This window comes from Brassica napus, chromosome C5, assembly GCF_020379485.1.
Source record: "Brassica napus cultivar Da-Ae chromosome C5, Da-Ae, whole genome shotgun sequence".
Lineage (NCBI taxonomy): Eukaryota > Viridiplantae > Streptophyta > Magnoliopsida > Brassicales > Brassicaceae > Brassica > Brassica napus.
The window spans coordinates 41,308,777-41,324,953 of NC_063448.1; the positions used below are offsets into that span (position 1 = coordinate 41,308,777).

Below are 16,177 nucleotides of genomic sequence, written 5' to 3' on the forward strand. Positions count from 1 at the left end.
AGTATCCTTGTGTAATCAAGCTATACTTGAACGTTATTTAGAAGGAACATGGACACACTATACCATGTGGTCATGTCCTTTAATCTCACGGAATTTCTTATCTCACAAGATCCATTCACTGGTTTCTTTCTTAGATGGCTTTTCTGTATGTACATGGTTACTACGCCCATCTGTCTTATAATTACTTTGAATTCTTTGAACACCCCACGTCCCTATATAGGTTTTATGAGTACTCTACGTGGGTTCATGATCCTCAGGTTATATCCTTCAAATCCCAAGTACTACAATCTTTTATGAGCTCTTATGTATGTAAATACATCTTTGGTGTTAACACTCTTTATCTTCAGTTTCATACTGTTCCAGACATGATCTAATTAGATTTTGAGATCTTATTATCCAAGACCTTTATACCTTGCAGTTTGGCGTCCCAAACTACATGGTCTGGTACCTTAGATGTGTGGTTGCGCAACCTTATTTCTCTGTCTGAACTGGTTTCTCTTATGAACTCGGATTTGTACGATTCTGAGCACCTTTCATTACTTTCCGAGGTTCCTTATTATTTGGAACTTATTTGTCTATCTCTAATAGACATTGTAGCAACTTGATTGTGTCTCTTAGACATCAAATTCGTGGTGCTTAAGCTGGTATGACATAGTCATTTTTTCTTTTCGGGTCAGTGTGTCTGGCATATATTTCTGCTAGCTTTTATATCTTTTGATCATATTCTTTTAGAACGTCTAGATCATAATCTTTGGTCTGAGGATCTTGCCAAGACAACTATGGTTGATACCATTATATTTCTCTTTTACTCTTTACTCTTTATCAGCCTGATAACTTTCTCCTTTCAAAGTTGGATAATCAGATTACTATCTTTTGTAATCTGTGTTCTTGGCCACTTGATTAAATCATCCATGTTTGGCACAAGATACATTATAGTTTCGTGGAGGAAGTCTTATTTATCTAATATATATTCCCAATCCTCATCTGAGGTTCCATCTTAAATGGCACACATATATGTGGTGGAATATTCGTATTTTCTTAAGATGGTTTGTGTATATGTCTGGTTTATGACCCTTAATCATTCAGAGGTGGGAATGTCTATGCTTACATGTATGGCCTGATGTAAATCAATATTTATATACATAATGTCCTTAAGCTTTAGGCTGGACGTGGGTGATGTACCATTAGTGAGAGCTTTAAAGCTTTCCAGCCGTGTATATTATGGTTGTAAACCATGGAATCCGAATTTATGATATGATCATGGACTGTGGGTTTTAGTCCTCTCTCCCCCTCATGAACATACTCATAATTTCGTAGTGCTTAGGACAGTGGAGCCTTAATTATTTTAGTGATTTTCCCTTTTGTGTACTTATAACACATTGTGAGATTTTATGGGATCACTTTTGTGCCTTAATTAATTTTTCATCATGTTTTGGATCAAGATGGCTAATCTGGTCATGCCATAAGTGTTTATTTCGTGGTGAACCATACTGGTTACCATGGCTTTATGCCTCTTTCATACTGATCTTTAGCATAGAATAAATTAGTAGAAAATATGGGTATAGGCATTAATTGATTTCTTTATAACTCAATGGGTCTGAATAATGTTGTGTCTTTTGCCATTGTCAGTACCAATTAATTGATTTCAAGTGATTGTAGGAAGGTAAAGTTGAACCTATACAATCAAGATGAAGTTAAATCTATGCGAGAAATCAATATATCAGTGAACTGACTCATTAGTCTACACCCAACAATTGATTTTATGTGATTGCAGGAATGTAAAGTTAAACCTATACAATCAAGGTAAAGTTAAACCATGCATGAAATCAACTATCAGTGGACTGATTATCCTTTTATTAAGGTTTTATTTGTTATTTAATCAAGAATCATCAAGCAAGACCAAGCAAGATAATATATAAAAACAAAATCGTGAATCATCAAGTAGGTCAAAAGCAAATCACAAAATCATAGACTTAAAATAAAATTATCATGTCGAGATCTTTCTTTTAGTCAATGTATAAGCCGGCCTCACAATCTATATTACTCCACACGGCTTTCTTGGATTCATCCTGATCCAATGCCTCAGGATATCTCATCTCACTGTTTTGTTCCTCAATGCATCTTTTCTGAAGTTTCTCAAATCTGTCAATGGTATCTTTAATTTTCTGCTTTCTTTGCTCAGTTGCCAATAGGTATGACAATAGGTCATTATAGGTTGTGAAACCTTTAGCTGTATATGATAGCAACCGATCCTTTGGATTGAATGTGGAATATGTTTTATACAGTAGATCATTATCTGTAACCACTTCATCACATAGTTCAAGACTATGGGCGATTTTCATTAGAGCAGAATCGTATTCTTCCACGGATTTAAAATCCTGGAACCTGAGTATCTTCCAATCATTCATGGCCTTTCGCCATAATTCCATTGAGTATATGGATTTTAGTTTTATCCAAAGATCATAAGGATCCTCAATACTTTCGTACTTATTTCTCAGTTCCTCAGTGAGATGATAGCGCATAATTGTTATGGCTCTATGCTTTTCACTTTCAACTTCATCATTTCTTTCAATGATACATTTCCCGAGTCCTCTAGACTTCAGGGCAATTGAAGTGTTCATTTCCCATTCTGGATAATTATCTCCAGAGATATCTAGGGCAGCATAATCCGAAGGCTCAAATCTCGACATCTGAAATCATTAATAAATTCATGATGTAGAATTCTTGCAACCAATTCAAATAATTAGTGCATATGATTTCATAAGTCTATCTATAATACTTTAGGCTACACGGCTCATGTTTTGTGATGCTTAGGCCTTACGGCTTTAATCTCAATCAAGGGCACAAGGCCGCATGTATGAACCAATGCATTATGCCTCACGGCCATTCAGTATGATTGATAACAAAAACACAATGCCACACGATCCATATCAATCAAATAATCTAGCAACCTAACTCTCATTCAATATGTAAATTCTTTAAATCAATCTTTCAGGTTTTAAGTAATGAGAGATTTAAGGTTTCAAGGCCTTTAGGAATATCAATCAAGATTAAGGGTTTCAAGGTCTTAAAGATTTTGAATCTTGAGATTAGATCTATTAATCAATTTATCAATCCTAACATCTCAGATCATCAATCATCAAACAAAGACATTTTAAAACCGATTTACACTTTTAGGGTTTCAGTTTGAGTGATTTAGATTCGAATTTAAACAATCTTATCAATAGCTCTAGGTGATCAAACAATCAAAATTTAAATCAAACAATTTTAAAACCGATTTTCCAAAATTAGGGTTTTTAGGAGATTTCGAAAAACTTTAATCTTTGATCAAGGGGATTTGATTTGAGATTCAAAATCATTAAGACTTTGATTTTAATTGATCAATGGATCAATCTCGAATTATGGTTTAGGGGATCGGACTTATTCGAGCTCCGATTTTCTCTTTAGGGTTTGATCTATTTTCCCTATGGCTTTCATCTTTAGAGTTCTGATTTTAGGGTTTCAATCTTTACAAAACAACCATGTTCAATTCATGTTCTCAGAATTAGGATTACCTTTGTTTTGCAGATTGTAGAAACCGGACCACCAAGATGAACCTCGAACGGACGCGAGCTGGCTGCTTCGGGATCGCGAGCTGAGAGGATGCGATCGGGTTAGGTTTGTTAGGTCGCGATCGCCTTGGTTGTCTCTCGCGAACGGGTTGAGGCTGATCGTCGGATCGAGCTGAGGCAGTGACGGGAACGCGAGACGGGATTGAGTTCAAGGGTTCGTCTGAGCTGCGATCGGGATGAAGCTGAGACGGTAATGCTTGCTGGAACGGAATCAAGAACGAATTAGGGTTCTTTGGGATTAGGGTTCCAAAAGACCAAGGCGGCACCGTCTATTGTTTCTGCGAGTGTGGGCGTGTCTGAGATCGGATTGACGAACGGTTTTCGCTGATAGATTCGTCTTGTCCAGAGCTTCAATTTGATATGTGGTTCGTCGTCTCGTTCCTCGGGGTTTGAGAGATAGATTGATTTTAAGTTACGCCTGGATTAGGGTTTATGTGTGACGGATTTTAGGTTAAGTTTTGTCTCAGGGTTTTGCAGTCTATCGTGCTGATAACGTGTTGTGAATGAAGAGGGGAACTTGTGTTATTATTACTGTCGACCAGAAGGTCCATATATATACAAGGTATTAGACCGTCATAAGGTCATGTTTATCATAACAAGATAAGGATAAGGATAAACACTATGTTACAGATATACATGGAATATATACTAGATAAACACATAGTCTCTGGTTGTCTTTATCATGTCCCGGATTGGGCCTGCAGTACGGGCTGGTCCATGGTCGATCATCATTTGGTTTATAACAACTAGTAGATTCTTTTTCTGCCCTACGCACGGATCGTGTATTCTGAATTTTGTTTATTTACCTATTTTTTATATTTTTATTTAATTTTCTTGCGTTCACATTTTTTTAAGCTCTAAATTTGATTTTGAATTTGAAAACAGTTGCTTCTGTTTTTTTTTTAAATAGTCGTTTCGCTTTCACCTTTTCAACTAATACCTTACTATGTTTATGCTTAGAATATTTTTATAAATGTGCAATTTTATTTTAAAATTTATGATGAGATTGTATTTTTATTATAAAGCTTATGTTATTGCAAAACATATTTCCATTATATGAAGTAAAAAATGTAATACGATTAACACAATTAAGATGAAGGTAGTTTGAGGGGTTTTTGTAAACGTAATACAGTAAAACCTCTATAAATTAATACTCGATAAATTAATAATCTCTATAAATTAATAAATTCACCGGTCCCAATTTGGGCCGGTTCAAAATTTGACATAAATCAATAAAATAATAAGATAATATTTTTTTAGAAAATTCTATGTAAATATATGGTCCCATAAAAATTATAAATTAATAATTTGTATATATGCATATTTATGTAAGTAAGAATCCATTATTATATTGTTTGTTTTATATTCACAATTGAATTATCTTTATATTTTCTTAACATTTAATATATTGTTGATGAGATTTAGTATTATTATATCTAAAATCACATTTTATTTCTATGAAATATATATTATATACACCAAATAATATAATAAATTAATATAAATGTCAAATTTAAAAAATTTATAATTAATGTCTATACACTAAAATCAAATACTTTTATTATCTTAGAATAAATATACCTTAAAATAGAATATCTAAATAAGGAAACTTTTGTAAATTAATATCTCTATAAATTAATAAAATTTCAAAGTCGCAACATTATTAATTTATACATGTTCTACTGTATATCATTCGTGTATACAACACAGCTTAAATCATAGGGAAATATCCTAGGATAGCACTAAAAAAGTTTATGTCATCTAAGGATCAAAATGACCAAAATATTTCATTAAAGAGGTAAACCTTAGGGTTAAGTAATCCAAACCTTAGGGTTTAGTGTTATGGGGTGGAGATTTGGGATTGAGATTTAAAATTTTATAAAATAAAAAATAAATATTAAAAAATTTAAAATAAAAATTTTAAAAATAGTTTCAAAAAGTATTTTCGAATTACAAAAAGAAAATTTGAAAACAAAATAAAAAAAATTCGATTTTTTTTTTATTTTAAAAATTATAAAAAAGTTCGAATTTGAAAACATATAATCTAAAAATAAAAATAAAATTATTTTTTAAATTTTTAATTTTTTAAACTTTTTTTAGTTTTTTATATATCTAGGGTATTAGAGTCATTTTACCTATTAAATGAAATATTTTGATCATTTTCCTTTTTGTGATCAAAACTTGAAAATGGTTTTCATAAGTAAATGCGTGAGGAAAAAATCTCTATTAACGAATGTTATATACCAATTTTATATGTAACTACTTTTATTAATATGTATAATGGTTTTCTACTGAACTGAAAAAAAATTAGTAGTTTATAACACTTGAACTAAAAAAATTAGTAGTTTATAACAGCAGCATGGATTAAAATATGAAAATACAATATTATATAGTGGTGTCTTATATTTTAACTTTAAAGTAATTATTTCTTAGTGATTTTTTATCATTGTTTAAACGTTTTTCACAGTTTTTTATCATGTTTAATTATTATAGTTAGTTTTGGTCAAATATATTTTGCATGATGGTTTAACAAATAAGCTTTTATTTCAACTTTGAAGCAACCATTTGCTAACTCACTATAAGAACATGTAGTGTACAAATCAATAAATCACTGAAAACTAATCTAAACATGGAGGAAGGAAAAATAGAAAAACGCCAATGAAAATTCTGGAGACATGTTATTCTTATTGATCAGTAGCCCGAACCACATAAAAACTCAAAAATGAAACATTGCTGATAGTGTTCCAAAAAAAAAAAAAAACATTGCTGATTTAAGAATAACTATATTTTGATATGTGCTTTCAAAGCGTGGAATTGTCTCTTTTGGAAAGATTTTTATTTTATAACATGTACTGTATATGGTTTTTAAAATGATATAATGTGTTTTTGGTATATGTGTAGTTGTTATTTTATATGTTTAGGATGATAAGTACTGAGATATAAATATAATATATAATCGGATGCTAATTAATAATTAAGAAGTTTTGAAAATGATAGAATGTTAATTGGCTTCATTTTGGATATTATTAAAGAAATTTTATTACCATAGTTAATAAAATAATATACCACTATAATTTTCAAAAATTTTAATAATTATTTGTATGTTTCATATAACACTAAGTTACAAAATGTAACCTAACATTATATTTTTTTAATTTGTATAAGCTAAGTAGGTTTGTGTAGGTCAAAGTTGTATTTCACTATTTTGTGGTTTAGGGTATGTACATGATTTTTTTTAGGCTGTAAAATGACATTTAATTAATCTAATATAGGGTATCTAGAAGTTAGAATGTTATTAAATCTTGCTTTAATGTAATTGGTTCCCGAAATACGTGACATATGACCAATTGAAATTATGGCTGACGAATTTATTTTTTATTTTATTTTTAAATTGAAAAGTTAGAAAGTTAAATACTGTTTGACTATAAATGAAAAGGAAAAAAAAGTGACTTATGATTGGTTACAAATATGGCAGGTGAGTTAATTATAATTTTATCTAAAAGCAGTGACATTCTCTTGTAAATAATTTTAAAAATCAAGGGCAGAATCCTATTAGAAATTCTACTTTAATAGTATAGACTATATTTTGATCTGCGCTTTAAAAGCGCGGGATTGTTTTTTGTTAATAAAACTATTAATCCCTTTATTAGTTCATAATAGAAATGACAAATCTATTTGTTCAATCCATCTATATTTGATAAATATTTTGTGACCCGTAGCAATAAACCAAAGGAAATCTGACATATAGTTACGTAATGTTAGCTGTTGTGGTAAATGTATTCAAGTAAAACTATTGGTGTGATATATATAATATTAAGTAAACAAAGTCATCCTATAAAAGAAAATTCAAAATAATTAATATTGTTAAGCATAAATATAGAAATGGCATGCCATTGTACATAACTTCAAAAGGTTAAGGCATGGATTATGCTTTAATAGTATATATGTTGTCATGCTTGTAAACTGGGAATAAGTCTTTTTTTTTTATTTTTCATTCTTAAATGCGTATAGAGAAACAAAATACAACTCAGAATAAATATGTGTAGGGAAGCAAGACCTCTCTCAACGTTTCTGAAATCCAATAACAAATTTAAAAATATGTTGGGAAGCGATGAAAGGAGTTAGGAAGCGAAACATTTCTTAACATTTCTTGATGTTTAGGGAGAAACCCATTGTATTTTATTTTATTTAAAAACTAGTGGTTGGTCCGCGCTTCGCGTGAGATTCTAATTTTTTTTATAAAAAAAATATGTGATATATGTTTTCTATTGATTTTGTTTATTGCAATAGAACCTTTTGTTTTGTGGATGGTTTAAATGTGTGATCTGCAGTTAATGTCGAGTGAGGTGGTGCATGTTCATCTCTACTCCTACTCGGAGGTAGCTTCTTAGGTTTTGATGGAAATATGTGGACGTGAATTTTAACAAATAAGCATTTATTAATTAAAGGGGTTATAATTGTGGTCTTGGATTTGTTAATTAATAAATGCTTATTTGTTAATAAATGCTTATTTGTTATGTGGACGTAAATGCTTTGTTTAATGTAGCAGATTGATTACTACAGACGTTATACAAAGGTGGTCTGGAGGCTGTAAAATCTGAAGAGACACAGTGGTTCTCCGCAAGTCGGGAAGAAACGTAATAACTCTTGGGCCAGACTGATAAAAGTTATAAACGCATTTAGTTTTTCAGTTTACACAAGCCCATTCAGAGAGAAACCAACTTTCAATCTATATTATTAAACTAGGGTCGGCCCGCCCTACAGACGAAAAGTTATAATAAAAACTATTTTATTATGTTGAATAGTGTTTATCTTCTTGTTTTAAAACTAATTTTAAGTTAACACTTAGTGTTTTGACCTAAAAATAGTACTTAGAGTTATAAAATAAGATAATTCTATTTGTAATAGTTTTCGAATGGTATGTTGATTTTGTATTTAGTCGTTTGATGATGTTGCAATTTGTTTAAAATGAGAAAGTTATTATTAGAACAGTCGCAACACTTTTAAAAGTCACATATTTAGTTACCGTTAGGAATTCTATAATGTATGTGAGCAAATATTATTTATTGAGAAATCCAATGTGCGTATATTTCTTGTGTAGACGAATAATTTAAGTACTATTTGAAAACGTAAACGGACTGGCTAATAGAAACGATTAAATATAAGAACTTGTTGAGTGGTGTTCATATGAACGTTTTTAACCTATTTTCTTAAATTAAAACTGTAGAAAGTGTGTATATTCACCGGTTCATTTTGCTTAGAACTTTATGCGTTCAATAGGTGCACCATTTTAAGTGATTTTGATGGGAGATCTCAAAAGTTATAGAGGAAGAAATTGGGTGCTGAGAATTTTGCTTACCGAAGTGGCATATTTGACCAATTAGATTTAGCTACTGATCACAAAACTTTCTTCCCTTTTAGGGACCCGTTCTCGGGAAGGTCCACTTTAGAAAGTAACGCACCACCTACGATGATCTTGTTCTCATAGGTTAACAAAGAGTCTCACTGCTGTGTTTTCTCTTGATTCCACGGTTCTAGCTCTAAGGACTTGAGTTATGACTCTTGGTACATTACTTTTTATTTCCAACTAAACACAAGTGTTTAGCAAAAGACAAAATTGGCTTTACACTTTTTAATACATTTAGGAGATCCCTCATTTTTAGTTAACTTCAACAATCAAAGCTTTAAAAGAACAGCAGTAAAATAGTTAACTTCATACATTTGGCGGGTGTGACGTGTGTATATTCTTCAAAGAAATCAAGATCGATTCTCTCGATATCTTCAACCGAATACTTCAAGTAGTTCTCAGGGTCTCTTCCACTCTCTATATGACTCCCGAACCTTCCAAGAAACGATTTATCTGTGACCTAAACCAAGATGCAGATTTACCTGTATAAGAACAGTTGCGAGGAGACCTAAACTCCACAAGTTCATTGTAAGAGGGCTACAGATTGTCATTAATTGCCTTGATTACAAAAAGTTCAGCTTCTAGCTCTCCAAGCTTGACCAGAAAAGGGAAACGAAGGAAATCAAGTATAGGGATGACGAAATAGGAAGCAATGACTGTCCAAGAAATTAAAAACAAAAGCAAGCATATGGGTTCACCTCAACATCATCCAAACATATCTTCTGTGTCACCTCTCCCCATTTTTTATCTGCATAAAAATCAAAGTTCAAAGAGAAAGTTCAAACAGAAACATATTACAATGGACAATCATATAGCTGGTAGAGAGATGATCACAGACAGAGGGAGAGCCTCCAAGAATCTGATGAGACATACTTCGACGGTGGAGACGCAAATGGACGATTGAGTCAAATCGACAGAGGAGAGTCGTTCAGATTGCTCTGAGTCACATCAAAACCGCTTATGGAATATATTGAACCCGCCTTGATAAGATGTTTGTACACAGTGGCTTGTATGACGGTTGACTGCAATACATAAAACAAAAGGAGTGAAAATCAACAAAAAGTGAATTCGAAAGCATCTCCCATAAGTGAATTCAGAGGATTGTGTCAGAGAATGCTAACTTTTTTAAAGCCGCAGATATACCGCCTTGGAGAAGATACATTTAGTGTTGAGGATCACTGCTACAGCTGCAAGTAGCGCAAAGGCCACAGCAAACACTTCGGACTGAAAATCACAGAGGAAAGAATAAGAACGATTCTTTCTTCTAACAGATGTATATAAGTAATGCTGTATGACTTCAGGGACTCAAGCCCGAGATGAAAAATGCAAGGAAAGGACAATTTTAAATGGAAATGAAAACACAGATGTAGCTAATATCCATAAGAATTAATAACATTTAAACATTGCCAAAAGCGAACAGAGATGTCTTTTTAGATATATCACATATATCAAAGTGCATTCAGACACAAGAAAAAGAATAAAACAGCCTTCTTTTAACCTATTGATTTCTTAGTATGTTCATAAAACCATTTTCAAGCAGGAATATCTGAAAGACCGACCACAACCATCGTTTTGGACACATAGCTTACGTGACCACAACATTTAATGGTAAACTTTACAATATGGTTAATCGCATATCGGATCATAGACATCAACTGCTGGTCAGGCAAGACAGTAGAGAGCCATGAAACTAAAAATTACAAGTATAAGAGAGCACCACATTGTGTTGTTTATTGCTCACTGAATCAGTTCTGTGTGTTAAATCAAAAGCTAACAGCAGTGCACTGTCTAGGGATGTCTTAGCCTAAGCATCGTTCTAGAGAAACTCCCAAATCAACAAAGATACCACCTTTAACTTTAAAGCTAAGATTTTGATTACCTTTTTGACGGAGGGAGACCATGAAAGCATAAGCCCCAAGAACACAATGAAGAAAAACGGTCCCCACAGATCCCAATCCCTAAGCGCCTTCCCAGGATCCTCCCTATTCGGATTCGGAAACACCACCAGCTTCAGATTACTCACGATCATTGACAGATCCCTCTTCACAGTATCCCACACCGTCTCCGTCAACGTGTTCGGCGGAGACCCGAACCCGCTCCCACCGATCGTCCTCGAACTTTCGAGATGCCGAAGTTACCTGCCGGCGGAAGCGATGGAGGGGCTGGAACGGGCGGCACTTTCTGGGAGGTGGACGGCGGAAGCGCAGGGAGGTTGGATTGGACGAAGAGAGAGGAGGATGGGATGGGTATTGAGGGACGGATCGGGCTCGGTGGACGAGCGGGGAGGATGGTTCCGGGACCTGATTGGAATCCGCCGTTCATCTTGTTCTCGATCTCGTCGATGTCTGATTGGGACGATTGGTAAAGCTGAATCGTATCATTGTGAGAAATTCCAAATTTTTTATTCCGATGCGTTTGGTTTCAGCCAGAGCTTTTTGATGTCCGTGAGATTTAGTTAATGAAACGCAGAGTTTCGAGATGGTGGTACCATTCACAATCCACGACTTATCTATGTGGCTGCTGATGTGGCGCTCCAAAAAAAGAGTAAACTGTATTTTATAATAATAGATAGATAGATAGATAAATAGATAGATAGATGTAAAGTACAAAATAGAAATACCTTTTGGTTTTGGAACTTAATTACGTTAGAATGCCACTGTAGTTATAAATAATCCTATCTTTAATTAATGTTGTCTTTTCCAGATAATTAATACATTTTCCTAATTCTAATTTTACCAACAAAAATGGCAACAATGTAACGGAAATCAAAATCATATTGCTATCATAAGGGAACTTTTGTGACATCACTTACAAAAAATATTTTCTTTACTTCTTCATCTATAGCCGATGTTGGTCTTTTTAAAACATCTCTGACAGGCCAGATTAATAAAAAATTCATACAATGGAGTTTTACTTTATTTTTATTTCTACCTAAAATTCGAACAACTTATTGAAATTAATATATTCATATGTATATATTAATTTGGTTACTATTTACCAAATTTTACAAAAATTAGATTTATCTAACCTTTCTAAACAAACAAAATAAATACATTATTCCTATATGCTAAAATATATTACAACCAATCGAATTAATTTGTTTAGTTATTGTTTTCCCCAATTAGATTTTTCTATGTTTTTTAAACAAACAAAATACATAAATTCACAATCCAAACCATAATATCTTTTAAAGTTTATCCATATGTAATCAATGAGAAATATTTATTATCGCTAAAAGATATATAAAATATTGGCTCACCAAATATCTATATCAAATATTGTGATTCATTAAAATCCAAACTATTTCCTAATTTTGTGCTAACTATAATATCTTTAAAGCCAAATGTATTGTACGGTTAAATTCTGTGATGTTCCCTTGCAAGCTAGGTTAGCGCTTATTCTCTACTCTACGGTTATATATATAATTTTATTTCCATACACTTTTCATTATCACCTTCTATCGCAAAGACAAACCACCATGTCAACAAACAAAAGTTTTACCTTGCTTAACGAGGTTAAACCTTACAAAAGCGGATGCCGAGTACAAGTTAAACTCTTTCACTCATGGAAACAAAACCCCCAACCCTCCTTATGCTGACGAGACACGCGAAATGGTCTTATCCATTTATTTTTTGTATGCTTTTTTATAATTATGGTTTCTAATATGATTTCAAATGTTTTTCAAAGTGGTAAAATACTTGCATCATGAATAAGAACTCATATGTTTCCGACACAATGCAACCTTTCGATTGGAGAGTGGTGTGTAACTGAAAACTTTAAGGTATCCCAAGCAGGTAAACGGAAATACCAACCAACAAGTCATCAATATAAGATGACTATCACCAATGAAACAGTTTTCACCGGATCCGACCACCAAGTATTGGTGATACATTTTACGCTAAAACGCAAAAATATAAATTTACTTAATGTAATACGATTACAATTATATTCACAAATATAACATTTAGTCAAAACACAAATTAAAATTTGAAATTGAATACCCGCGTGGTCGCGCGGGTCAATGTCTAGTTATGAGTAAAGAGATTGCCACGTATCGTAATTTGTCCCGGTCTAAAAGATGAGGTGGAGGACTGTAGAGAGAGGTAACTCTCCTTTATTATATAGATAGATAGATAGATCGCATTTTCTGAATGAATCTGAAGGAAAACCAAAGGAGGATCATAACCAAAATTACTCGAGACGTGAAATTTCCAACAACTAAAACCAAAGGATCATATAGTAGCAAGGCAATATTTTACAGAAACCTTTAAGAACAGTAATCTTATTTTAAGACCTAAGCAAAATTCTCAACTACTTTCTACATAACATGATAAATTATATCCGTTGACCTAATTCATATTAGGATTTGGTTCACAAAATGAATCACTTGGTTCAGAAAAACTGGGATTGAAGATTATTTCACTACATTATAGTATTCTCTCAGGAAATAATTTATAATGGTTGTAAACAAAATTCTTTTCCAAAACTTAAAAAGCAGAGGAGGCTTGTCATAAAGCTCATACAAAGCAACAATAACTACATTGAAGACCACCAATGTGTTCGCATAAATCAAACTATTATTCACAACAGATCATGAAGAGAAAGAGAATAAACATACCGTATATTCCAGAGCCAGACCAACAGAGGTAGTTGTTCACATGCGTTAGATCATAGACATTGATATGAACCTGTGTAATGGCATCTCCCCTCTTCTCTTCACTCCCCTCAATTGAGCCTGAGCTCAAAGTAGGCAACCCCATTTTTACTCACAAAACAGTAACTTGTAGTATCACAATTAAAAGTCACGGTCCCTTTCTTCCTACGACTCTACAAGACAAAAAAAAAAAAAACAATTTTGAAGTCAGAAGTTGACAGCAGGAATCCAAAACGCGAGACAGAATATCAAACTCGAATCTCGAAGTTCCTTACTCAAAGAAGATTACATATCAGTGGGTCTGCATATCACTGGAATCCAAAACATTTTTGACAAAATTTTAGGTCTTTAAAGGAAGGAATACAAATACCTTAACGCAAAAACACACTTACCCTTCCACCAAGAATCCATTGTAAGATGCAGAGATTAGGCCCAGCCACCGAAGTCAAGCTAGAAACAATCACAACATCGTAATCTTTGTAACTATCTTCGACTGGTTATCTAGAATCTAGAACACTGATTGTGTAAGAAGAGGAGGCATAGTTGCACAGGTTACCTTTTGGTATGCGGAAGCCTAGTGTATTTCGAACAGATGAAGCGATGATTCAATGGTAAAATTGACACAGAAAAAAATACATGTGGGAATACGATGAGTCAAAAATCGACATGAAACTTCCTCTAACATAGATGAAATTCAGAATGATTTAGGTGATGATTGTTTTGTTAGATTCTAGATTTTGGTTTTTGGTTTTTGGCTTTTGGTTTTGGGTTTTTGGTTTTTGGTTTTTAGTTTTTGGTTTTTGATTTTGCAGTAGATTTTGGTTTTTTGAAAAACTTGATTGGTGGTTTTTGATTTTGGTTTTTAGTTTCTGGTTTTTGCTTTTAAAAGAAAATAAATTTTAAATATTATGAATAGTAAAATATCTATTATTGAAAAATAAAAAATAAAATACTATCATCAAAGCATACATAATTTTGTTTTAAAATTTAAAATATTTTAAAACAAAAATTACCTGAATACGATCATTCCACCATTCATCATCCATTTGAATAGCTTTTGTGGTCTCGTGAAATGAAACCCCAGTCATACGGCCCAATCGGCAATAAATGTCATACAATTTTTTTATAGAATAGAATTTATTTTTCAATGGAAGCCATTCTGGATTTTGACCTGTTGCTTCTTGAAATTCGTTTCTAATTCTCGTTTTACTCTCTTTTTTCAAAGGACCGGTACACCAATTTATTTTTTCCATTTCATTTTCATATATTTCAAGAAATATATGGACCTTGCTATCGTTCCATAGTATTTTTCCCTTTAATAGTAATATCATACATAAGTTAGTCAATTAAACTATATAATCAGTTAATTAAAATAATTTATTTAGTAAATAAATACCTCTTTGCCATTTGATGATTGTCCTTGGTGTGCTATACCTATAACAAAATACACCATTAATAGTTAAATTTATGTAACTTAATATTATAAATAAACTACTAATAGCTACAGAGGTAAATTCCTACGTACATGTTATTATAATAATTATATAACAATGCATGTATTTATGCTGTAATTATATTTTAGAATAAAATTTTAATTCTTTATTGTAGATATAATATAAATAGATAGTAACCGTACCTTTAAAACAATAAGTAAAATATGTACATCCATAATTTTTTTTAAAAAATTAACCATAATTATATTATATATTCATTAATTGATAACTACAAAAATTTATTTTCAGGGAGCAAAATACCTTCTCGATTGGATGTAGAGAAGAAGATTTGAAACGAAGAAGATCAGCAAGCTTCCTAAAACTTGACACTTGGATGCATTATTTAAGGTTTACGTTTGACTTGCTTTGCTTTGCTTTGTGTGTTTGTAGTGAAATAGCTTTGTCTTATATAGTACATTATTTAGTTAAAATTAGCTAACAAAAAAAACAGAAAAAATAATCATTTTTATTTTTGTACGTAACTTTCTTAGGGAGAATCCAATAGAATAGGAATTTTGGTTTTTGGGAAAGAAAGAGTAAAGAGAAGTAAAAACCAGTTTGCCTAAAAAAATAGGAAATCTATTTTGTCAAAATCATGATTGGATAAAAAGTAGATTTTGGAAAATCAAAAACCAGAAACTAGTGCAGAATCTGCAAAAAATCAACCTTTAAAATATGATAAAAGCATTGGAAATAACATACCTATTCGTAGATGAGTAGTTGTTGGACCCCCTTTTGTAGGGTTTCTTGCCTCCCAGAATTGGATGAAGCGAAAGCGTAATTCCGATTCGGCTAGGCCCAGTGAGACGCCGTTAAAAATTTGAGCCGATGGAGACTTTCCGGCGATTTTTCACGATTTCATTGCCATTGTCTGCGGTGGTCGTATGGTGTGTGATTCAGGGAATGGTTTATATAAGATAACAAAGAATTTGTATTTGTGTTCTTCTTGATCTTCCGCAACCACGCTTGTAAACTCTTGATCATCATGTGAGTTTAAGTTTGGTGGATTTTA

At 32.4% G+C, this 16,177-nt stretch overlaps 1 pseudogene; it reads right to left on the reverse strand.

The window, feature by feature from the left end:
* Positions 1-6,016: 6,016 nt before the first annotated feature.
* On the reverse strand, positions 6,017-13,778 carry LOC111206173 (annotated as a pseudogene).
* Between the last annotated feature and the right edge of the window lie 2,399 nt (positions 13,779-16,177).